We start from the raw sequence: 26051 nt of genomic DNA, 5'->3' as shown, positions 1-26051 counted from the left end.
TTGAGAGCAACAGGACGGAGTAACAGTACACTGGCCCCAGCTTTTAACACCATTTCTTAATAATGAAGTGCCTTAAAAATGGAGCGGCGGTGATGTGCACAAGGATCTCTCACTGCACCACTTGGCTCAGAGGTCGGCTGAGATCCCTGTTTGTGATTTTCTTTTTGTAAGAGTTTATGAAAGATTATTTCTATGTGCCTACCCTTCCAGTAACCATAGGTGAACTGCTGCACCGTATAGCTCAAATGGTTCAAATGGCTCTGAGCACTATGGGACTTAACATCCGAGTTTATCAGTCCCCTAGAACTTAGAACTACTTAAACCTAACTAACCTAAGGACATCACACACATCGATGCCCGCGGCAGGATTCGAACCTGCGACCGTAGTGGTCGCGCGGTTCCAGACTGAAGAGCCTAGAACCGCTCGGCCACGCCGGCCGGCCACCGTATAGCAACAGCAGTAAATGCAGTACTGTAACTCTAAACATGCTCGCAAAAATATGGGACGAGTTTGCCTAACATCTGTGTTTATGTCATGCGTCCAATGGACTGGACATTGAAAACTTACGAAATGTTAAAGAAAACTTTGATCCTAAATAAAATTATAAACATTATCCTAAGACCGTATCTGCATGCATCCACTGGATGGTTGTTGCTCAACTTTCGCTACTTGAAAGGGCCCTCATAAGAAACGAGCATGAAAACATTTGTCAGGAGACGCGGAAGAGGAACAGCGAAAAACCAGTAAAAGAAACACGTTTTAGCTTTCACATGAGAGGGTAACATTTGTCAATTGCTTACTATGTCAGGTTAAAAAACGTTGCTCGATTTTACGACCATCTGCATCCACGGCGGCCTGCAATAGCACCAGGCTGTCCAAAACAACGGTGGACCGTGGAATTTTCAGCAGTCGTGAGACAGCTCGTGCACTGCCTGAAGAACGCACACTGCGTCCAGCATTCTCAGCCATGGCAACAGTAGCTTCTTAAAAAAATTTGTTCCCTCTCCCAGGAGCACCTCCCAAATCGCCAGTTAATTCCAGCTTCCGAACCAGGACCTTCAACCCTGGGGCGAAAGAGTACCTCTTCGAATTCCTTTAAAGCGCCGATACTCGCGGAAAGCAGCAGTACTACTGCTGTCGTTTTGATAATACCGCCTTACGAGTAAAGCGCGCCCGCATCTCGTGGTCGTGCGGTAGCGTTCTCGCTTCCCACGTCCGGGTTCCCAGGTTCGATTCCCGGCGAGGTCAGGGATTTTCTCTGCCTCGTGATGGCTGGGTGTTGTGTGCTGTCCTTAGGTTAGTTAGGTTTAAGTCGTTCTAAGTTCTAGGGGACTGATGACCATAGATGTTAAGTCCCATAGTGCTCAGAGCCATTTGAACCATTTGAGTAAAGCGCTGCCCACCTTGTCCACGCTGACTGTCTGCAGCTAGTGCACACTGATGCTTGTGTTTCAGCCCTATGTCGCCGTGTCAGTACCGGCGCCTAACGACAAGTCACTACACTAACACACTACTAACAACGCAAGCCGGCCGCGGTGGTCTAGCGGTTCTAGGCGCGCAGTCCGGAACCGCGCGACTGCTACGGTCGCAGGTTCGAATCCTGCCTCGGGCATGGATGTGTGTGATGTCCTTAGGTTAGTTAGGTTTAAGTAGTTCTAAGTTCTAGGGGACTGATGACCACAGATGTTAAGTCCCATAGTGCTCAGAGCCATATGAGCCATAACAACGCAAATCCTGCAGCGCACAGTCTGAACATCACCCCTATAAAGCATTACTAGAGAATATATTGCTTCACCCACTGCGACCGGTCTCCATCATGGGTACAATATCTTTTTTGTTATTATTGTAGCTTTAATTCTAAATATTTTTATCCTTGTTACCATCTCTTTGTGTAGAAATCCCTCTGAATATGTATTACTATTGTATTGCAGTGCTTAAGGCCTGAAGATGGTTCATATTTTAGATCGAAACAGGTTGTCAACCAAAATAAAAATCTGGTGCGATCGAGACTGTTTTCCTGAATTTTATTTCCCAATTGAATTCGTGGAGCATTTCCGCAATACTCGCGTGTTGATCGAACATACCGGTTACAGCTCTCTCAGCGCGTCTCTGAATTGCTTCGACGTCTCCTTTTAACCCGACCTGGTGATGATCGCAAACACTCGAGCAGTACTCAACAATATGTCGCACAACTGTTCTATACGAGGTCTCCTTTATAGAACAGTGAAACTTGGTAGCCAAGGAAGGCAGGATACGGTTACGATTGTAGACGGGGCCGTAAATACACTCCTGGAAATGGAAAAAAGAACACATTGACACCGGTGTGTCAGACCCACCATACTTGCTCCGGACACTGCGAGAGGGCTGTACAAGCAATGATCACACGCACGGCACAGCGGACACACCAGGAATCGCGGTGTTGGCCGTCGAATGGCGCTAGCTGCGCAGCATTTGTGCACCGCCGCCGTCAGTGTCAGCCAGTTTGCCGTGGCATACGGAGCTACATCGCAGTCTTTAACACTGGTAGCATGCCGCGACAGCGTGGACGTGAACCGTATGTGCAGTTCACGGACTTTGAGCGAGGGCGTATAGTGGGCATGCGGGAGGCCGGGTGGACGTACCGCCGAATTGCTCAACACGTGGGGCGTGAGGTCTCCACAGTACATCGATGTTGTCGCCAGTGGTCGGCGGAAGGTGCACGTGCCCGTCGACCTGGGACCGGACCGCAGCGACGCACGGATGCACGCCAAGACCGTAGGATCCTACGCAGTGCCGTAGGGGACCGCACCGCCACTTCCCAGCGAATTAGGGACACTGTTGCTCCTGGGGTATCGGCGAGGACCATTCGCAACCGTCTCCATGAAGCTGGGCTACGGTCCCGCACATCGTTAGGCCGTCTTCCGCTCACGCCCCAACATCGTGCAGCCCGCCTCCAGTGGTGTCGCGACAGGCGTGAATGGAGGGACGAATGGAGACGTGTCGTCTTCAGCGATGAGAGTCGCTTCTGCCTTGGTGCCAATGATGGTCGTATGCGTGTTTGGCGCCGTGCAGGTGAGCGCCACAATCAGGACTGCATACGACCGAGGCACACAGGGCCAACACCCGGCATCATGGTGTGGGGAGCGATCTCCTACACTGGCCGTACACCACTGGTGATCGTCGAGGGGACACTGAATAGTGCACGGTACATCCAAACCGTCATCGAACCCATCGTTCTACCATTCCTAGGCCGGCAAGGGAACTTGCTGTTCCAACAGGACAATGCACGTCCGCATGTATCCCGTGCCACCCAACGTGCTCTAGAAGGTGTAAGTCAACTACCCTGGCCAGCAAGATCTCCGGATCTGTTCCCCATTGAGCATGTTTGGGACTGGATGAAGCGTCGTCTCACGCGGTCTGCACGTCCAGCACGAACGCTGGTCCAACTGAGGCGCCAGGTGGAAATGGCATGGCAAGCCGTTCCACAGGACTACATCCAGCATCTCTACGATCGTCTCCATGGGAGAATAGCAGCCTGCATTGCTGCGAAAGGTGGATATACACTGTACTAGTGCCGACATTGTGCATGCTCTGTTGCCTGTGTCTACGTGCCTGTGGTTCTGTCAGTGTGATCATGTGATGTATCTGACCCCAGGAATGTGTCAATAAAGTTTCCCCTTCCTGGGACAATGAATTCACGGTGTTCTTATTTCAATTTCTAGGAGTGTAGTTACTATTGGTTGGCTTTTTTTATCATACACAATTTATTCAAAATCAGCAACAAATAAAAACAATGATAATAATTTAAGAATTGTTTCACGGCTGAAAGCCTTAGTGGGCATAAATTAAGAATTATTTAAACTTGTTGTAACTTACAACTACAGTTAATAAATTTTTAAGACAAATCACCGAAGATCTTAAAGCTCATTGCTAATATGCAATTACCAAATCAGGATTTTAAAACGAATATCCATTCTCACGACTGAATGCCTTAATGGCAATAAATTAAGAACTGATTAGAGTTGCTGCAACTTACAATTACAGTTATTAAAATATAAAAGACAAGTGACCAAAGATCTTAAAGCTCGCTGCAAAAATACAATTGCCAAATTTCAATTTAAAGGCAAGTAACGACACTCACGGATGAGGGCCTTACTGGCAGTAAATTAAGGATTGTTTCTAGGCTGAAGGCCTTACTGGCAATAGTCGGCCGGAGTGGCCGAGCGGTTCTAGGCGCATCAGTCTGGAACCGCGCGACCGCTACGGTCGCAGGTTCGAATCCTGCCTCGGGCATGGATGTGTGTGATGTCCTTAGGTTAGTTAGGTTTAACTAGTTCTAAGTTCTAGGGGACTGATGACCTCAGCTGTTAAGTCCCATAGTGTTCAGATCCATTTGAACCATTTCACTGGCGATAAATTAAGAACTGTTTCACGGCTGAAGGCCTTAAACGCAAAGAATGGAAATTATTGAGAAAATTAACAAACATACTATCAAACAGCAATGCAATAGCAAAAGTTAATTTAAAAGAGAGGCAACGGATCACCGAACAGGTCAGACAAAATTATAATAAACTTGGTAGCACAGCCATTTAACTTGCTGTAGCGCCAAGAGTGGCAATTATATTAAAAATTTAGAAAATACAATAAAACAGCAAATATAATAACAAGGTTAATTCAAAAAACAAGCAACTGATCCCCAAACAGGTAATACAAATGAAGGTAACTTGGTACTACAATAATAAAATAACACAATAATAAAACACAAGGGCCAGTCACAGACGGTGTTCCAGGAATCGACCTCTGAGTAGATCAGGCCCAGAACACTTTCACGAGCAATAGAGAAAGGCAGCCAAGAGTTGCATTCACATCACAAGATGGTAACTCAGACTAGTGGCTGCCTAGCGAATGACTAATGATAATCTGCTGAAGCTACCTTAGGTCCGATAACCAATGCAACAGTGGAACAATACGCCAAGGGCGGAACCGGCAGTCAGCACTTCATCCTCAGAATGCTGTGTGTAGGGCATCCGAAAGGAGAAAGGAACCTCTACTACCAGAGCAGAAGAAACACCAACCGACCTACAAATCAAGGTAACTGTAAAAACTACACCCCTTACCGGACAGCAGCAGCAAGTCGAGGAAACGTACACTGCCGTTACATACACTAACCTTCAGGACAGGTAATTGGGGCGTCAGCGGCCACCAGGCCCAGGCACGAAAAATACCGCTGGTTGATCTTAACAAACAGTAACACATGGAACGCAGCAATTAGTAACAAGAAGTCGAGGAAAGCTAACTAGATCCGCCCTACTCGAGCACTCCACTCACTGCTCTTCGCCTCGGCGACACTGCGAGCAGCAACACGAACCCAAGTCACTGGAGAATCGCGGGGTCTCACATTGTTGGAGCTTTCACGACTCGGATTAAAATTCACTCAACTTAAGGCTTGTTGGATCCGGTTGACGACTAGGTCGTGTACCCTCGCGACCACAGCCCCTCCATCCGCCAGCGGTCCCGGCGTCTTCTCGCACTGCACTCCTGGCTCCTCCGGAGTCCCCAACCGAACCGCTCACTCACACGACACGGAAGATAGGGCCTCAGTTACTACATATTGATAACGCCACTGTTGCCACTACCGGACAGGCAATGCTTGCGAAACCAAGTGGCGCCAGTCAGCACAAGAAGAAGATAAACAAGCGCAACCATGTCAACTAAATGATACAGTCTGGCCTCCAACAGAGGATGGAAGCCTACAACGTCACCAACGTGAGCCGGAGCACGGCTTAATGAGCTACACTTTCATAGAATACACCCAATAACCTGAGCTCGACAATTCGCTTTCCCTAGAACCGATCTAATTTGCTCGTCCCTTTTCGTTTTGCTGTGCAACGCTGCTCTTGGATATTTGATCGACGTGACTGTGTCAAGCTGCTTGCAACTGCTACTGTATTCGAACATCGTAGGGTTGTTTACGTGCTCATCTGCATTAACTTACATTTTTCTACATGCAGATTACCGTCCATTCAACACAACAAATAGAAAATCTAAGTCGTCCTGTATCCCTCTACAGCCACTCAATGACGAGTTTCCTGTATACTACAGCGTGTAACGGAACATATTAAAGGCTTTACTTTACCGAAGTATGCGATACCCTCCAAATTCAACCAGTTAACGAGTATTTATGTTTATAGAAAAGTTATTGTGTGTTAACAATGATTGCATAACATGTCTCCATAAACAGTCAACCCATTAAATTATACTGAATAGCTGACCCACACAAAAGTTAATATCACTTGATCACTGATACAGCAAATGTCATCATGTAAAAACACTAAGTTCATCTTAAATAATTAATATGAAGTACGAAAAATAGTGGTCAACTTATGTATTTTGGATCTCCTTAAATAAAAATCACCCAGTGAAACCTGTTTGTTCACTAGGAGCGTTTTCACTCAGTATTCACGTAAACACTCCTATTTTAGACGAAAACGAATGTAATTCTTAATAATTCATGTTATTTACTTATTTATGCAAATTAGAGAAGTCAATTGACAAACTTCTAAAAAACGGCCTTTTTGTAACAAGGAATTATTCTGTCAAGTCAACAAATCTGTCTGTCATTTTAATAACATGTTAAATTATGTCACTCGATGCAAATTAATAACTTTTCTGCACAAATTATGATAACAGATGTACATGTGACTTATAAACTATATCTCTTTTTAGTAGTTCTTTGACAATGTTATAAATACCAGCAGCAAGAAGGGTCGGGGGCGCAGTCGGAATGCCACTTTGGTAAAGTGTGTTTGTGTGCTATTGTTTGAGGTGGATAAACAATGCAAAGAACATGTAAAGGAAGTACTACTTTGTGTTGTGTCGTGGTCTTTGGTGGACAGTGGAATTAATAAATATTTGAAGTTTACATATTTGTTAGTTTCGCTCGTTCTTTATCATCAAAAGCACATAAAAAACACGGGACCTCATGTTTTAACCCTAGACAACCAGATTTAGAGCCAGCATCAGCATCGAGACACAGCAGCGATCCAGCAAGCAGCAGCGATTACCACAATGCATTTTTAATGGTGCCAACCTAACATCAAGTGCTAACAAGCTCCGTAAATGGGAGTGAAATAGTGCGATTATAGCAATTAGGAATATCTACGACTAGGCGACCATTACAAGCGTCATCGGCAAACAGTCGCAGATTCCTGTTCAACTTATCCGGTAGATCGTTTATGTACATAGAGGACAAGAACGGTCCTATCACTCTTCCCTGGGACACCCTGACGATACCCTTGTCTCTGAGAAACATTCGCTGTCCAGGGCAACGTACTGGGTTCTGTTATTTAAGAAGTTCTCGAGCCACTCACATATCTGAGAACCTATTGCGTATTCTCGGAACAATGTCTGCAGCGGGGCACTGTGTCAAAGTTTCTCTGGAAATCTAGGAATATGGAATCCGTCTGGTGCTCCTCACCCATGAGTCTCAGGATATCGTGTGAGAAGAGGGCAAGCTTTTGCACGAGAGATGCTTTCTAAATACGTGCTGATATACGGGCAGCAGCTTTCCTCCGAGACGTGTGGGCTCTGCTCACTGAGTGTAACTGTTTAGAAAAAGTTTGGATTTGAATAGTCAACAGAGACGATGTCAGTCTGTTTACGGCGAGAATTCCTACAGTTGATATCTTGGACTGGAAATGGGGCGAATATTTTAACGCACACGTATGCATTCGAAATGCAGTTTTACGTTATTTGTGCAACTATTTCCCCACTCGATGGTGTTGCTTTCCGAGTAGAGTGTTGTTGCAGTGTTGCTGGACTTAAAGTGATTCATCATATCCATTTGTGAATGAAATCGGTGAAGGTATTGTGATTGTGTGCGGAGGAAAGGCATCAGCATACGAGACTCTGAAATGGTGGAAAAGATTGTTTCAGTGACTCTCAAAAATTTAGAAGTCGCGCCGAGGAGTGGCAACTGTCTGTGATAGAAGAACTGAGCATCATCGCAAAAGGTGGCAGCTCTGGTATTTTATGATAGGAGCGTTACCATCCTGACAGTTGTCAGAACGCATCATCAGTGCACACGACCCGTTACAGAACAGTGTTGACCCAGTGAATCCCTCTTTTGTTAACGCCCATCCAAATGGAGCAGAACGTATGACATCTGCGGCGGAAATTTTGAGAACGTGTAAAGACGACTGTTTCAACCATCGCATCGCAATGGGCTAATGTTCAAATGTGTGTGAAATCTTATGGGACTTAACTGCTAAGGTCATCAGTCCCTAAGCTTACACACTACTTAACCTAAATTATCCTAAGGACAAACACACACACCCATGCCCGAGGGAGGACTCGAACCTCCGCCGGGACCAGCCGCACAGTCCATGACTGTAGCGCTTCTGACTGATCGGCTAATCCCGCGCGGCACAATGGACTAATGTCGGATTCACGATAGAAAGGAGCAGTCAGAAAGAAGACATGGATTCGCCTCCATAAAAGAAGATAGAGGCGCAGATTGCGTTCAAGAAAGTTATGCTGTCTGTCTTTGGGACCTGCCGTGGAGCGAGTCACCGAGTACGCGAAAGACAGACACTGTATTACGGATCATTATTACCAGAATATTCTGAAGAATCTGTCGCCAGAGATCATGCAGAAGAATCGAGGAGGTGTGCGACTCTGCACTACAGTGAGGCCACTGACACAGTTCGACGAACTACGGCCCTCCCAGAGCGCTTAGACTAAGCAGAGACTTCCTCCTGACTGAGTGGAAGACTGCGTGGGCATTTGGCCACTGATGACGAGGTGGTCGTTGCGAAAAAAAATCCATTATGAAATGAGGATTTCTGCATTATGGTTTACGAAAGGTTGTACATCGATGAGCAAAAGAAGAGAGTACAATAGGCGAATCGTAACATGTTTGTAGAAAATCATCCTATTTTCGTTTCTGGCATAACACTCGCTTAATTTCCCATCTTCGTAGAAAGACAAGTAGGGTTTTTGGCAGAGAAGGTATAACTACTTTCCAATGGTCTCGAAAAATAGAAGAGATGCTGTGCTTGTTGAAGAAAAGGAAGGAAGGAAGGAAGGAAGGAAGGAAGGTAGATAGGCTAGAGTTTTACTTCTTGTCGATAAGGCCCTCATTAGAGACAGATCACAAACTCGAATTAGGAAACAATGGTGAAGAAAATCGGCCGAGACCTTTTCAAAGGAACCATCGAGGCATCTGTCTGGCACAATTTAGATAAATCACGGAAAATCTAATTCGGGTTTGGCCGGTCGGGGATTTGAACCGTCGTTCTAGAGCAAACCACTGTGCCACCTCGTCTTCGGTATTTAAGAACGGCCTTGACCTCAGCGTCCCCGGAATATTCAAGCAATATTATCGGCCATTCAGTCTGCACAGTTTCGGAGCGTATTGCAAAACCTCAACAGTTCATTGAAAATAATTATTTACCGAACTCAAATCACAAATAAACATAAAATTATGTTTGATGGAACAGTTAACATGTCCCTTGCATCAACCTTCTGGGACACTTGTTATCAAGGCGACCGTAAAGAGGAGGATGTGTAAAAAAAAAATTATCCAAGAAGGTAGCTCTGATCTTGGTGATGCACAAGCAAAATCTCGATGCCGAAACACTAAAACTTAATTCGCCGAGTTTTTTAACTTCGAATGAGCACCACTAGCAGAAGTCTTCACGACGTCTGGCAGCACAGTAACATTCCGATGTCCTTGATTAAAACGAAGGAGATTACTCGAAAGCTCGATTCTTTACTCTGACGCAACATGAAGGCTGCAAATAATTTATGTAATTGCGAAGCTCACAGTACTGGGTAGTTATTTCGGAGGCACCAGCCGAGCGCACAAAAACTGATCCTGTGTCGACTTGCTTGCCGTATCCGGCTCCGGTAGGACTTGTGGCCCGGAATCACGTTAACGCCTGGAACTCGCTCTTAGCAATCGTAAAGTATACGTTCCAGTAACTTGTAAGAAGCACGTTTTTGCATGGAACGCCTGGGGTTTTCAGGATAGGTGGTGAATGTGAATTTGTAGTTTTTGAACTCATGGAACTGTATCGGGAAAACCATTGGTTTCCAGACCTGTATCTACCACCATTATTTGCTTGGTTCATTGTCCTCTGCTCGCAACTATCGTTTGTATTCATAATAGTCACCCTGTATGTAAAAAGTTTGTCCCATAGGGAATTTTCTTACAAGAGATAGTCTAAACATAGCTCTAGAAACAAAAACTAGCCGGGATATGGGTCATCTTGCTTATGTTTAGATTGGTAATCGGTGGTGTGGGCTTTCTTTCGTCCAGAGTTTGGACAATGTGAACAGTGAAATGGAGACCTATTTTACACGAGGAAAGTAGAAAACATGGTATTCTGCTATGTTTTAGCCAACGGAACATGTCAGGTACTGAAGAAGAAATCCTTAACGCCACATTCCGTCTGAAACAACGTTCAGCGAGTTGTTCCAGCAATTTGTATACACGATTGGTTGGTTGGTTAATTTGGCAGAGGGACCAAAAGTGACGTCATCGGTTGCATCGGATTAGGGAAGGAGGGGGAAGGAAGTCGGCCGTGACCTTTCAAAGGAACCATCCCAGCATTTACCTGAAGCGATTTAGGGAAATCACGGAAAACCTAAATCGGGATGGCCGGGCGCGGGTTTGAACCGTCGTCCTCCCGAATTTATATACACGAGAGATCGCTGTAGACCCCGCACAATTAGAAAGCCTAATATGCAAGGGCGACTGTTGAGACGAGAACAAGACGATCGTAAAACAGGTGAGCGAAAAGTTGGAATTGCTGAGGGCACAAAACACGCACTTGTATGGCTAATTCCGCCGGAGCAGCTACTCTTGATTTGCCCGCTTGGCCTGCTACGTGTGACTGGTCTTAGATTGTAACACCATAACGCCAGAATACTGTTCTGCCTGTGGATTCTACGACGGAGTGCTCAAAATCCGCATTTCACAGCTGACATTTTATTTACGGATAAGGAGGTATTCTCACATCATGCGTTTATAAGGTACCACTTAAATCTGTGTATGTTTATGGAACTTGTTGAAGTCAGCGACTTAATAATTACTACTGCCTCATTCACTTTTTACCAATATTAATTAGTACGATGAGTTTCAACAGACTGCTGCCATCATCAGTTGCATCAAAGTTACGTGTACATCAGTCTGAAGTGTGCTGAGGATTACTTGCCAGGTGTGCCAGTAAGGTCATGTACCGAAATTTAAACAATTTTGTTGAAAATATTAGTCTGGCGCACAGAGCACAGTAATAGAGACGATGGTGTCTTTTAATCTGCACCATGACATAAATATGGTTATAAAAACATCACATTTCTTTCATTACGTGTGATAACTGGTCGTGGTGTGTTTATTACTGTGGTCTTTGTGTCAGACAAATAAGTTTTCAGTAAAAATGATTAAATTTTGGTACATAACCTCACTGGAATTTCCACCAAATGAACCTCTTCACATTTCAGATTAATATAGTGTACATGTAACTGTAATACGGCTGACAGTGGTAGCATGCTACCGAGACACATTACGCTAATAAATATCAGTAAAAAGTGACTAAAGGAGTAACAATTATTTCATAACTAAATTAGCCCAATAACCAACTGTGGGCAGAAGCAAATAGTCTACTGATCATGGAATGAAGGCAGCAGGTTCGCTTTATTATTAGTAATTATTAGTATATGGTCAGTAGCTGTGGTTTATTCACAGGGCCATACACTTTACTGAACAATGTAATAAGTCCTCTATATCAACAATATTTGCGGTATTGGAAAACTGTAACGTTGTGTGTATTTAGGTGAGCTAATCGGCCGCAAAGTATTGGTACGAGGTTAAGGTGAATTTGTTGCTAGCGGGTCCAGTGCTTAGGATGCGCCGAGGTCAGCCCGATGGGTGACCGGTTCCAGCCAGCCAGGTGTAGAGACAAGCAGTGTTGCCGGAAATGGGGAAAATCTCAATAGGGAGAATTCTAATGCATCGATCTCCTAAGAGCACAGACAATGCTGCAAGAAACGCCAGGGTGTCAGTCAAGCTAGCTTCTTACAGCTCTACAAGAGTCTATAATTATTCAAAGTCAAGTATTAAAGCAAATCTGAATACCTCTGCGCTAGTAGAGAAATGAGGTCCTTGCAATGTCACAACAGTATTTCAATATTAGTGCACAGTCAATAAACATTTTCACAGTGAGTCTCTGCATTAACAACTTTTAAACACTTCATGCAGTTTCAACATGTGATATCTCAGATTATATTATTGCACTGTAGCTATCATCTCTGATAGCTCCACATGTGTATCTGTTTTATTTCTTGATTTATTACGTTTTTGTATCCGTTCATTACGCAAATGTTTGTAGGAACATCGCATTCTCCACAATTACACCATGAATACCATGCATACTGTCATACTTTAGCAGTTGTTTACTGACCAGTTTACTATTTTGCCAGTAACTTTATTTAAATGTTGATTGCAAGTGCTATCAAAAAATGTAAAAGTGTCAGTCGCATGTGTTAGCTGACAACACAATTGAAAAGAGAACCAAAAGACGGTACTGTCAAGAAAGTATTAATAATCGTTTAAACAATATTAAACGACAATCTGTTGTCATTTATTATAAGCACGCTTGTCCAATAATGCTGGCTTACTTATTTATAAGCCAACTAGTACTTACATTCAATATAAATGATCTGACAGTATGTTTATGATATTTCTTTATTTAAGTATTGTTGTAACATATTAGTTTGTCCAGGAAGTGTTATGTTGAGTAAATAATGTCTGTAGAACTTAAAAACAGTGTATTTTGTTGGAGATGGCCTTCAGCCAATGGCCAAGCAGACAACAGTGGAATATTATGGTCGTCAAGTGGAGACTGAGACTTTTTGAGTGTAGAGCTCAAGGGAGTGGTCTTCCACTTTTACATTTGTGCTTCAAGGTGCAGATCTCTCTGTGATATTGTGTGGGTTTCGATGTAGTGGATTCTGGGTGGTGAACAGCTTCTATCATACATTAACTTACGAAGACACAAAATTTCGAGAGGTCTGAATGTGCTCCAGTGTAGGACTAACTTTTTCCCGTTGTACTACGAAGGGGGGGGGGGGGGGGGGGGGAGAGACAGAGTATGAGTTACTATTGTATCGCATGAGTCAATTTGTCAATCATCATGTTGAGCTCTGAAGTTTTTTGAGCTGGTGAATATTTCATGCATTATGATTGCGAAATCTTCTTAGTTTTCGAGGAATTTTTATTACAGTTTAGTTTGGAGATTTTGCCACCATTCTCGTAACACTCTCAATGTAACTTTACTGTATTTGATAAAGGTATTTTCTGTCTGTATTTTAACTGAATACGGCAGGTCTCTTTCCTGTTTATTTGAGATGTCCTTTCTTGAATAAACATTATTCAACTTAATTCTCTGTGGTCTGCATCAGTTAAGGACATAAGAATAAAGTCCCGGTCTTTAAATTATTCATTTCACTTTTATTTACTATTTCTGTGTTTTATTAACTCGCAACTCTAGACAATGCATGGATTATTTGACTACAGGATCACAGCTACAGGTTATTATTTTCATGGAGTTCACATACATGGAAGCATATATGTGTAGCTCGACTCTATGGGTACATCGAGCTATTTTTTTTTTTTTTTTTGTTTTAAACAGAGCCGTGCGTAGCCCAAATACCTAAAGTATTAGTTATCGGAGGTAAAGACGAAACTGGTTTGCTGGCGTGGGAGGCTGTTTAGAAGAGCAACTACGCTAGCAGTGACCGTTAGGTATAGTCGCAGAACGTTACTGTTGTAGAAAGATAAAGGACGTGATTTATTCAGGATGCGGTACCGAACGATTTTCTGATTTTCTGCGCCTTGTACATCAGTACCTAACAGAAAAAGTTAATGAGTGATGGATTGGAGCGCCATCCTGCAGGTGCTTTAGCTAGCGTGGGGGTGGGGGGTGGGGGGGGGGGGTTAGGGGTGGGGAGGGTAGCACCTCCTTCTCCTTACTGGATGGACCTGAATACTTAAGATTTCTGGCCACAGAGACATTTAAAGTCGTTTTACTCCACAGTTATCGATAAGGTATACTCGTATCAGGAGCGTCTATCCAACGCAAGGCTCAAATACGATGGCAGCCGGGTTTGTTCGTAGGAATTCATTTTTCTTTGATGAAGGGGACTGAAGTACTGGGTGATCAAGAAGTCAGTATAAATTTGAAAACTGGAAAAATCGTGGAATAATGTAGATAGAGAGGTACAAGTTGACACACATGCTTGGAATGACGTGGGGTTTTATTGGAACCAAAAAAATACAAACATTCAAAAAATGTCCGACAGATGGCGCTTCATCTGATCAGAATAGCAATAATTAGCATAACTAAGTAAGACAAAGCAAAGACGATGTTCTTTACAGGAAATGCTCAATATGTCTACCATCATTCCTCAACAATAGCTGTAGTCGAGGAATAATGTTGTGAACAGCACTGTAAAGCATGTCCGGAGTTATGGTGAGGCATTGGCGTCGGATGTTGTCTTTCAGCATCCATAGAGATGTCGGTCGATCACGATACACTTGCGACTTAAGGTAACTCCAAAGGCAATAATAGCACGGACTGAGGTCTGGGGATCTGGGAGGCCACGCATGACGAAAGTGGCGGCTTAGCACACGATCATCACCAAACGACGCGCGCTAGAGATCTTTCACGCGTCTAGCTATATGGGGTGGAGCGCCATCCTGCATAAACATCGTACGTTCCAGCAGGTGTTTATCAGCCAGGCTGGGAATGATGCGATTGTGTAACATTAGGCGTACCTCTCACCCGTCACAGTAGCAGTTTTGCTTTCCAGCGCCATCTGTCGGACATTTTGTGAACTTTGTTTTTCTTCTTGTTCTAATAAAACCCAATGTCATTGCAAGCATGTGTGTCAATTTTTACCTCTCTATCTACATTATTCCGTGGTCTATCAAGTTTTCAAATTTATACTGACTTTTTGATCACCCGGTATGTACAGGGCTATTACAAATGATTGAAGCGATTTCATAAATTCACTGTAGCTCCATTTATTGACATATGGTCACGACACACTACAGATACGTAGCAAAACTCATAAAGTTTTGTTCGGCTGAAGCCGCACTTCAGGTTCCTGCCGCCAGAGCGCTCGAGAGCGCAGTGAGACAAAATGGCGACAGGAGCCGAGAAAGCGTATGTCGTGCTTGAAATGCGCTCACATCAGTCAGTCATAACAGTGCAACGACACTTCAGGACGAAGTTCAACAAAGATCCACCAACTGCTAACTCCATTCGGCGATGGTATGCGCAGTTTAAAGCTTCTGGATGCCTCTGTAAGGGGAAATCAACGGGTCGGCCTGCAGTGAGCGAAGAAACTGTTGACGCGGAAGTCGACGAATAAAGCAAGCAGGGAGCTAAACGTACCACAGCCGACGGTTTGGAAAATCTTACGGAAAAGGCTAAATAAGAAGCATTTCTTAAACAGGAGATTGGAAAACCGATGGATCGGTCGTGGTGGAGATCATGATCAACAATTCATGTCGTGGCCACCACGCTCTCCCGACTTAACCCCATGCGATTTCTTTCTGTGGGGTTATGTGAAAGATTCAGTGTTTAAACCTCCTCTACCAAGAAACGTGCCAGAACTGCGAGCTCGCATCAACGATGCTTTCGAACTCATTGATGGGGACATGCTGCGCCGAGTGTGGGAGGAACTTGATTATCGGCTTGATGTCTGCCGAATCACTAAAGGGGCACATATCGAACATTTGTGAATGCCTAAAAAAACTTTTTAAGTTTTTGTATGTGTGTGCAAAGGATTGTGAAAATATCTCAAATAATAAAGTTATTGTAGAGCTGTGAAATCGCTTCAATCATTTGTAATAACCCTGTATAAGAATGACTGGTAACCATATTGGGCACCTGTGAGTCCCGAAGGTGGAGGAAAGGTTTTCTCACAGCTTATGGGTTAGACTGGGACAGCTGCAGGTAGAAGGGTGGTGGGAGGACAGAGCTGGCCTTTGGACACCTCTCCAGCAGGACGGCCTGGAGTGGGTGACGGGCGTGGAGTGGACGTCAAGCACCCTCCAGACTCCAGCCTGGCGGCAGGTAGGCAGTCGCTCTCGGTCCCTCACACCGCAGCCACACCTGCTGAGCCTCATTCCAAACGCAGCGCACAAAGGATCCGAGAATTATGTCTGTCTAGTGACTCGGTCTGTTTCTGCACTGAGATGCAATGTAGACCGAATTTCTACCACTTTACTATGAAATGTATCCTTAAGGGCTGTCCGTGACTTGGGGATATTTTTGCTAGTGACATGCCGTCTTCAGTTACACTAACGCGTTTTCCTCTTCCGCGTTTTAGTTCAACGCGTGTAGAACCTACAGTTCCATTTTTAATCGCTACAGTGACGTTCTGGGCTTTACATCTGTTTCATTTTATGGCCTAACAGTAAATGAACGACATAGGTGTTAGGTTCATAGGAAAATCTCTGAGATGACATTAATGAACAATGTGTTATTAATGAAGTGGTGAAAAACTTTCACGTTTGCTCCTCCATGGCAAATGAAAATGTTTATTGCTTAATTTTTTGTTCAGGGGTGTATTAATCATATTTTCGTTTTCCCAAATACATGAAATAAAATAAAATCGCTCAGTGTAGTGTCAGTTAGTTACATTTCTTACATTCTTGTATACAGGGCACAAGGTTTATCGTATTTATTGGCATACTGTGTGACTCAAACTACTTGTCATAATTTGCTACTTCCATTCATAAGTAAGTGATTTATACATCAGATTATCACACAATTTTAGTTCATGAGAACAATTGAGGTGGAATGCAGTAATGTACTGGGGAAAAGTGACGGTGGGTATGATAAGGGGGATGTTGTGAGGCTGTCGTACTGAGAGGCAGTCTTAGAACGATATAGAAAGCAGTTCGTTCATCCATCATCTGTATTGTTGCAAAACCTGCCACCCACTTATTTACAGTGCCTCTGGTGTGTTACGTTTTATGTGTAAGTACCGTCTATTACATATGTTGAGATTTTATTAATATTTAATTACGCTGGGTAAAAATCATTCAAGAAGCAACGTGTAACTTACTACCTCACTGAAGAAAATAACGGTGAAATCAAGTGCAGTTCTATCCTTATGCAGCTTATGACCGTCCACAGTCAGCAATATGGTTACTCCTATCTCACGCCATAGTGAAAATGTGGTGCTAATGATAATAATGTGGACTGTCAGACTGGAAGCATTTGAAAGATGGAGCAATAAAGCAATAAACTTTTATTCGCAGCCTCTGCTAAGGGGCACGCGACGGTGGGCGAACAATTGACAGGATATCTGCCATAAAGTGATTGAAAACTTCTTCTAATGCTCTGCCAGTGAGAGGAATGATTCCATTCAGTGAACCACGTATCACATTAAGAAGCGGTCCTGAGTATAACAATAAAAAAAAATGAGACATTACTGAACCATCCTGATGAAACTCAATACATATTGGAAACGCAGGAGTGAACTACCATGGGCTGAAACTCTCATGGGCGTCTGCAGACATTTATTCAAAGGGAGAAGGGATGGAGAGAGATTATGAAATTCTCACTTTTGACACGACTGATTCGGTGAGTTTGAGAAAGTATGTTGCCTCAAACAATTTTAATAGGAAGTACACAGAACTTAGTGCATGTCAAACGACTGGCAGAAATTCACTCAGTGTTTGTATGGTAAGTTACTTTGATGCCTAAGTGGAAAACTTATTTAATTTCTGTATGGAAAGTACATCTTTTTATACTATTAATGACGATATGAAAGGTACCTTCTTTATCCAGCGATCTAAAATTACCATCTTTCTTACGATTAAATCCAGAGACAATGGCAAACAGTATTTATATACCAATAACGTTAGGTTGAAACTGAAAATTAAAGATCTCAAGTAGACCAAACAAAGGGGAATGTTTGAAAAAATTATGTTAGATATCAACAAAAGTAACCACCAAAAAGTGCCACGTTAGTATTCTTCAGTACTCTTCAGAGTGGAGAAACAGGAAGTAAACTTTGATGTCATCTACGATACTTTGTTTACTCATGGAATTTCACATCTAACAATGGTAGTGGTATTATCGCTTTATTTTAATGACTTCTATCATTTAATGTTGTCTGGAATAATTAAAACTGAACAAAATCCGTTACGAAAGCAACTTTTTAAAATTTTTTTAGGTGAAGTGCAGCACAGAAGCTTACTGGAAGAATGTAACAAATCTTCGCAAAACATTGTGAAGGTCGTATAGCCTCGCACGTCATGTTAATTACTTTGATTTTGGAGTTTTTTAAGCTTAATTTTTAGTTTGGCTGCATATTATCGATATTCATGCAGCAACCGGTGGCTAAGCTGTATCCACCGGTAGTAGTCAATCTTTGCTTGCTGATAACGTTTTGTAAATTACTGTTGTTTTTCGCGATGCCCACGCGCTTTGCTCGTAATATTAGAATTAGTCACAGCTGGTCGGCAGTGCTCTCGAGACTCAGGCGAGTTGAGGTGTATGTTGCGAAGTAACTGGGATGAAATTGGGCCCATCTCGACGTTACGTTCTATATTGACGTTCATACCTCGTTTACAGTATACCTAATGTTTCACTGGGAAGAAATTCATTAACTATTGTGGCTTGCGACATTTTTCTGAACCATAGTGTAGCTAGAATTGGTATTTGGAGAAAGACAATTCCAACTACCCAATACGTTTTTCGACCCACTGTTTGTTGTAGTCAATTAAATCCCTTATGACCCATATCGTAAACTGACACTGAAGGAAAATGTAAACTACTATTTGACCAAATAAATCCAGTAGCTATGATTGGCCGATTGTAAAAACGGATACGGAAGGGAGGAATAATTTAGCACTGTCGGTAATAACTTCGTGAGAGTGTTACACCATCTTCTGAGTGGTTGAGAGAGAGAAATTTTAACAGTTGATGACTGGATCAAAATGGTCCTTGCTTCCACAGCTTGACAAATTATTGTGTAGATACGCCAAATGACCTACAGAATTCGTCACTCTATGACTGAATGCTGCACTGTGTTTCAATCCATAACGTTTGACAAGGTCCTAATTAATGCTGAGGACATCTTTTCGACCTTGAAATGGCTCAAATGGCTCTGAGCACTATGGGACTTAACTTCTGAGGTCACCAGTCCACTAGAACTTAGAACGACTTAAACCTAACTAACCTAAGGACATCACACAACACACAGTCATCACGAGGCGACCTTGAAACCTCACAGTTTTTGTACCACTCTATTTGTACGCATGTGGGTCAATAGTTGTACACTTGTACACATGTACACACCTACAGACACAGATTTCTTTGTTCACAGACAAATGCTAGACTACTTTACGTTGGCGTAAGGGGAGACTGTGTCCTTGTCGGGGTTGGGGACAGATTTCGGGGAGCTACGTGGAGCGATGTTTGTGTTGTTTTTACGGAAGAAAAATCGAAAGCAGCCGTATGTTTTCAGAAGTTATTTTATTCAGGCGGCCAGTTTTGGTAGCTCATTAATGCCATCTTCAGGCTCGAGTGCACTCCTCATACAATCATATATATCAATACTTGCATAACTGGACCCATCAGTATCTGGATTTCCTGAAATCGTTCTTGGAGAGTTTACTTCTAACAAGGGAACCTTACCATCGCACCCCCCTCAGATTTAGTTATAATTTGGCACAGTGGATAGGCCTTGAAAAACTGAACACAGATCAATCGAGAAAACAGGAAGAAGTTGTGTGGAGCTATGAAAAAATAAGCAAAATATGCAAACTGAGTAGTCCATGGGCAACATAGGCAACATCAAGGATGATGTGGGCACAGGAGCGCCGTGGTCCCGTGATTAGCGTGAGCAGCTGCGGAATAAGAGGTCCTTGGTTCAAGTGTTCCCTCCAGTAAAAAGTTTAAATTTTTATTTTCAGGCAATTATCAGAGTTCAGGCACTCACACATAATCAATTTCGCTCTCCAGAATTCCAGGACATGTTCAGATTTGCTTGGACATATGCAGGATTTGACGGTCTACACATGGAAAAATTTGAAAACGTTAAAAACATATGTTTTGACAGAGCACAGAGAAATCTGTGCGACTGTGAAACTGTTGCATTCATTTGTTGCAGTTTATGTGACACACTCTTATGTTTTCATCACTTTTTTGGGAGTGATTATCACATCCACAAGAAAACCTAAATCGGGCAAGGTAGAAGAATCTTTTTACCCATTCGCCAAGTGTGCAAGTTAGGTGGGTCGACAACATATTCCTGTCGTGTGACGCACATTCCGTCACCAGTATCGTATAGAATATATCAGACGTGTTTTCCTGGATCAAATGTTTTCGGTTCCCATTGGAGAGGCACGTCCTTTCGTCTACTAATCGCACGGTTTTGCGGTGCGGTCGTAAAACACAGACACTAAACTTATTACAGTGAACAGAGACGTCAATGAACGAACGGACAGATCACTACTTTGCAAAAATAAAGTAAGTAAACTTTTCGCTCGAGGGTAGACTTGAACCAAGGACCTCTCGCTCCGCAGCTGCTCACGCTAACCATGGGACCACGGCGCTCATGTGCCCACATCATCCTTGATGTTGCTTATGTTGCCCATGGACTACTCAGTTTGTATATTTTGCTTATTTTTTCGTAGTTCCACACAACTTCTTTCTGTTTTCTCGACAGATCTGTGTTCAGTTTTTCAAGGCCTATCCACTGTGCCAAATTATAACTAAATCTGAGGGGGGTGCGACGGGCAGGTTCCCTTGTAAGACTTGACAAGTCTTCGAAGTTGTCGAGTCTTTGAAATAAACTCTCCAAAAATTAATTCACGGAATCCAGATACTGATGGGCCCTGTTATACAAGTACTGATAGATGTGACTGTCTGTACATGGAGTGCATAGGGGCGTGAAGATGGCATTAATGAGATGACGAAACTGGTCATCTAAACAGAATAACTTCAGAGAACATACGGCTGTTTGGCTATTTTTCTTTGTTAAATATTTGACCGGCCGCTGTCCTGTATCCACGACGGATCGAGAAAGGTGTTTATGTTGTTCTGCGGCGGAATCTGCCTGCCGTGGCGTCGCACCAGCCTTTTTATCTTGCACGATAAAGGCTGCAGGAGGGAGCGACAGATAGAAGATGTGTTGCATTCTCTGCTTCGGCTGTGTTCTGTAAAGGTTCGCAATCTGCTTTAACTGCAGGACATCACCGAAAACTCCACCACACCAAGGAAACGACACAATTTCCCCTGAAGAGAACCACAGCCAAACAAAGACAAGTTACAGAGAGACTACGAAAGCCATAGTGTCTCCTGTCGCAGTCAGAAATGCTGCATTTACGGCTCTGTAAAAATCACAATCATTACTATCTCTACATCTACATGACTACCCTGCAATACACAATTAAGTGCCCGGAAGAAGGCTCATCGAATTGTCTTTAAGCTACTTCGATACCATTCCACTCTCGAAGAGTGCCCAGGAAAAACGAACACTTAAATCTTTTTATGCGAGGTCTGATTTCTCTCATTTTATTATTACGACCAGTCCTCCCAATGTAGGTGGGGACCAACAATATTTTCGCACTCTGATGAGGAAGTTGGTGGTTGAAACTTAATGAGAAGATCATGCCGTAACGAAAAACGCCTTTGTTTTAATGATTTCCTTGCCAATTTATGTATCATATCGTGGCACTCTCTCCCCTATTTCGCGATAGTATAAAACGAGCTGCCCTTCTTTGAACTTTTTCGATATTCTCCGTCGATCCTATCTGATGCGGATCCCAAAATGGTTCAAATGGCTCTGAGCACTACGGGACTTACAGCTGAGGTTATCAGTCCCCTAGAACTTAGAACTACTTAAACATAACTAACCTAAGGACATCACACACATCCATGCCCGAGGCAGGATTCGAACCTGCGACCGTAGCAGTAGCGCAGTTCCAGACTGAAGCGCCTAGAACCGCTCGTCCACACGGGCCGGCAATGCGGATCCCACATCGCAAAGGATACTGCAGAAGAGGACGTACGAGTTTGTTTAGTAGACCTGTTGCGTTTTCTCAATGTTTTGCCAATAAATCATAGCCGTGGTTTGCTTCACCGACAACGTGATCTATGCGATCGTTCCAGCTTAAGTTATTCGTAATTGTAACCCCGAAGTTGGCTTTACACCGTCAGATCTGTGTGATTTTCAGTGCAACCGAAATCTAGCGGGTGCCTTTTGGTACTCACGTGGATGACTTCACGCTTACCATCATTTATAATGAATTACCACTTTTTCACCGTACATCTGCCTTGCCTAATTCGTTTTGTAATTTGTTTTTATCATCTTGTGACTTCATAAGGCTGTAAATGACGGCAACACCTGCAAACAAACTAAAAGTACTACTCAGATCGTCTCCTACACAATTCTTGTAGCGCAGGAACAGCAAACGGCCTTCAGAACTTCCTTTGGGAACGGCAGATATTACTTCTGTTTTCCTCGATGACGTTCCATCAGTTATTTCGAACTGTGACCATCCTGACAGGAAATCACGAATCCAATCGCACAATTGAGACGATAGCCCATAGACACACAATTTGATTAGAAATCGCTTGTGAGGCACGTTGTCAAAAGCCTTCTGCAAATCTAAAAATATTGAATCAATTTGACATTCCCTGTCAATTGCACTCATTACTTCATGAGGATAGAGAGATAATTGTGTTTCACAAGGGCGATATTTTTTGAATCCTTGTTAGTTGTTTCTCAGTAAATCATTTTCTTTGAGATAACTCATAATGTTCGAACACAGTATACGTTCCAAAACCCTACTGCAAATCGACGTTAGTGATATGCACCTGTAACTGAGTGGCTTACTCGTGTTTCCTTTCTTGCTAGAAGAGTGTGAGCATTTTGTAATAGATAGTCAATATCCCTAGATCCCGGGCGAGTGGGAATGCTGGGCTTTCTGGCGCACAGTTTAAGTCTGAGCACCTAGTCGGCGCTTTAGTCGTGTGACGATGTCAAGATGGCGATGGAGGAAAATTTGAAAATCCAATGTGGCGAATAATTCAAAAATTAAAGATGATCAGCGGCAGGAAATCTAAAAATTAAAGATGATGCATTTGAAAAATTTACATATTAAAGATGGGTACAACATTTTACAAATATTTACAAGACGGCAGGACTAGCCCAATTCTGCTTTGCAACACATCTCCCTCCCCTGCAAGATAAAGTTAATACCCTCTCATGGGGATCAATAGAATGTTTGGTTAACTGTGGAAGTGGTTACGAATTTGTGTTACCACTGTACTGTAATGTTCGGCATTATCGGCAGAAGATGGCAAAAGTTTTGTGGTACCAAATAAATTTAATACGCTAGCATGGAATCGCTTTAATGTTTGGCTGACTTTGAAAACAGAGCAATCCTCGTTTCTTACCTATACGAATGTGCATTACTACCGTTCAGTATGCTGTTCCATCGAAGTGTTAAGTAGTTTGCACGGTGTTTTGAATTGCATGATGAAGCGAAAAAAATGGTCATATGGCTCTGAGCACTATGGGACTTAACATCTGAGGTCATCAGTCCCCTAGAACGTAGAACTACTTAAACCTAACTAACCTAAGGACATCACACACATCCATGCCCGAGGCAGGATTCGAACCTGCGACCGTAGCGGTCGCGCGGTTCCAGATCAAAATTAACTTACTTTTTGTTTTGCGTTGAAAGAGATAGTCATAATGAGCTTATTCCACAGTATACGATGGCGCGTTTTATGCTGATAAAAAGAAATGTCTTACCCTTTCTCTTTGAGGTGGCAGAGGGAATCCTTCAAGGTGAATTCGACGCGCTACACATGTTATGTGTGACCCACCACCTGGAGTGGGCAACACCTATCGTTGTATAGTATGTCCCTGGAGGAATGGTCAGTATTCAGGTATTTGACAATTACAATCGTTCGAAGCAAAAAAGTCTAGTAAGCATGGGCTCTTAAACCCATATTTCTAGAGCTATGAGCACTTGTTCAGTAGAGGAGGTGTGCTCCACAGTAGCAAAGATTGTGATCTGCTTATAGCTCTTAACGTATGCATTTTAGTGCCCATATTTACTAGACTTTTGCTTCGAACGATCGTTCCTATCATATACTGACCATTCCTCCTGCTACATCCTGAGTAATCAGAAACTACATGTGTATACGAGGGCGTGCTAAAAAGTAATGCCTCCGAATTTTTTAAGTGAAAACTCTTAAGGTTGTTTTAAACGAATCAAACGTTGTTAACATTCTACACCTTTGACAAACTGCCTGTTGCCTTCTGTCTCGGGTTCTTCGGCCGAAGTTCATCTAATGATTTTTCTAACGTTTCGCCAGCACGAGTGGCTGGCATTGTCAAAGCTTCACCCTCCATTGCCGGTGGTGAACTGGAGCCGAGGTCGCGGGCGCAGACTATATGTACCTGGCGCGCCAACGTCCGAGGGCTTCTCCGCGGTCATTTCCGGTGCGGTTCTCCTCTTGCTACCTGCGACGGTCGTTCGCTGCAGTACGGGAAGCCAGGATCCGTTTACCTTAAGGCTTTCCTCTTTCTTGCTCAAACCGTTCGCGTGTTTTTGTATTTCTACCGCTTCTCTGAACAAGCGCGTGTGATAGTGGTTCTCTACAGCCGGAACTTTCGTGTCGGCGAATTTTATTACGTGGTCGGTCTCATTCAGTGCGTGTTCTGCCACAGCCGATTTCTCCACCTGCCCCAAACTGCAGTGTCGCTTATGCTCCTTGATCCTGGTGCTAACTGATCGTCCAGTCATTCCGACATAAACTTTTCCGCATGTGCATGGTATGCGGTATATTCCCGACATTGCAAGTGGGTCTCTTTTCTCCTTCGCCGATCTAAGACACTCTTTGATCTTCCCTGTCAGTTTGAAAATCGTCTTTACGCCATGTTTGCGCAATATACGGCCGATTCTGTCCGTCACTCTGGGAATGTATGGCAGAAAGGCCGTACCCGACATTTCTTTTCTGTTTCCTTACTTCGCCGAGTGTTTGGCTCAGTTACACTTCTAATATAATTTGTAGAGTACCCATTGCTCCTCAGGACAGTTTCCAGGTGTTGCATTTCTCGTTTGAGGTGCTGCGGCTCGCATATTCGTCCTGCTCTCGTTACGAGCGTACTAATCATGCCTCTCTTCTGGCTCGGGTGGTGGTTTGACAGTTTGTGCAGGTATCGGTCCGTGTGAGTCGGTTTTCGATACACGCTGTGTCCCAGGTTTTCGCCGTCCCTTGTGACCAGCACATCTAGAAATGGCAGTTTCTTGTCCTTTTCTACTTCCATGGTAAATGTTATGCTGCCATGGAGGCTGTTCAAGTGCCTTAGGAAGTCACCGAGCTGTTCTTCACCAAGGCTCCACACCACGAAAGGATCATCGACGTACCTGTACCACACCTTAGGTTTCAAGTCGCCGAGTCCAGTGCCTGTGCTTCGAATTGTTCCATGAAGAAGTTGGCCACCACTGGACTGAGAGGACTACCCATGGCGACGTCTTCCAGCTGTTCGTAGAAATCGCCATTCCACGTGAAATAGCTCGTGGTGAGACATGCATGGAAGAGCTTTCTGATGTCTAGCGGGAAAATGGAATAGTCTGCGCCCGCGAGCTCGGCTCCAGTTCACCACCGGCAATGGAGGGTGAAGCTTTGACAATGCCAGCCACTCGTGCTGGCGAAAGGTCAGAAAAATCATTAGATGAACGTCGGCCGAAGAACCCGTGATAGAAGCCAACAGGCAGTTTGTCAACAAGTGGCCACGAAAGCCTCAACAATTTTGTATTCTACATCTTTATTCATCATATCTACTTCTTTGCAGCCTTCTGCCGTTAGAGAGCTCCGAATTGTACCGTGTAATATGGCAGTGTGTAATTTAACTAGGTTGGTGCAGGAGGAACAGCGTGCAGTAATCGAGTTTCGGATTCGAAGAGTTCGTCCACACGTGGAGCATGACAGTGCCAGAGCACACTCGAGGGCTGCGACAT

This window comes from Schistocerca serialis, chromosome 6 (genome assembly GCF_023864345.2).
Source record: "Schistocerca serialis cubense isolate TAMUIC-IGC-003099 chromosome 6, iqSchSeri2.2, whole genome shotgun sequence".
Lineage (NCBI taxonomy): Eukaryota > Metazoa > Arthropoda > Insecta > Orthoptera > Acrididae > Schistocerca > Schistocerca serialis.
Note: the sequence above shows the minus strand (reverse complement) of the source record.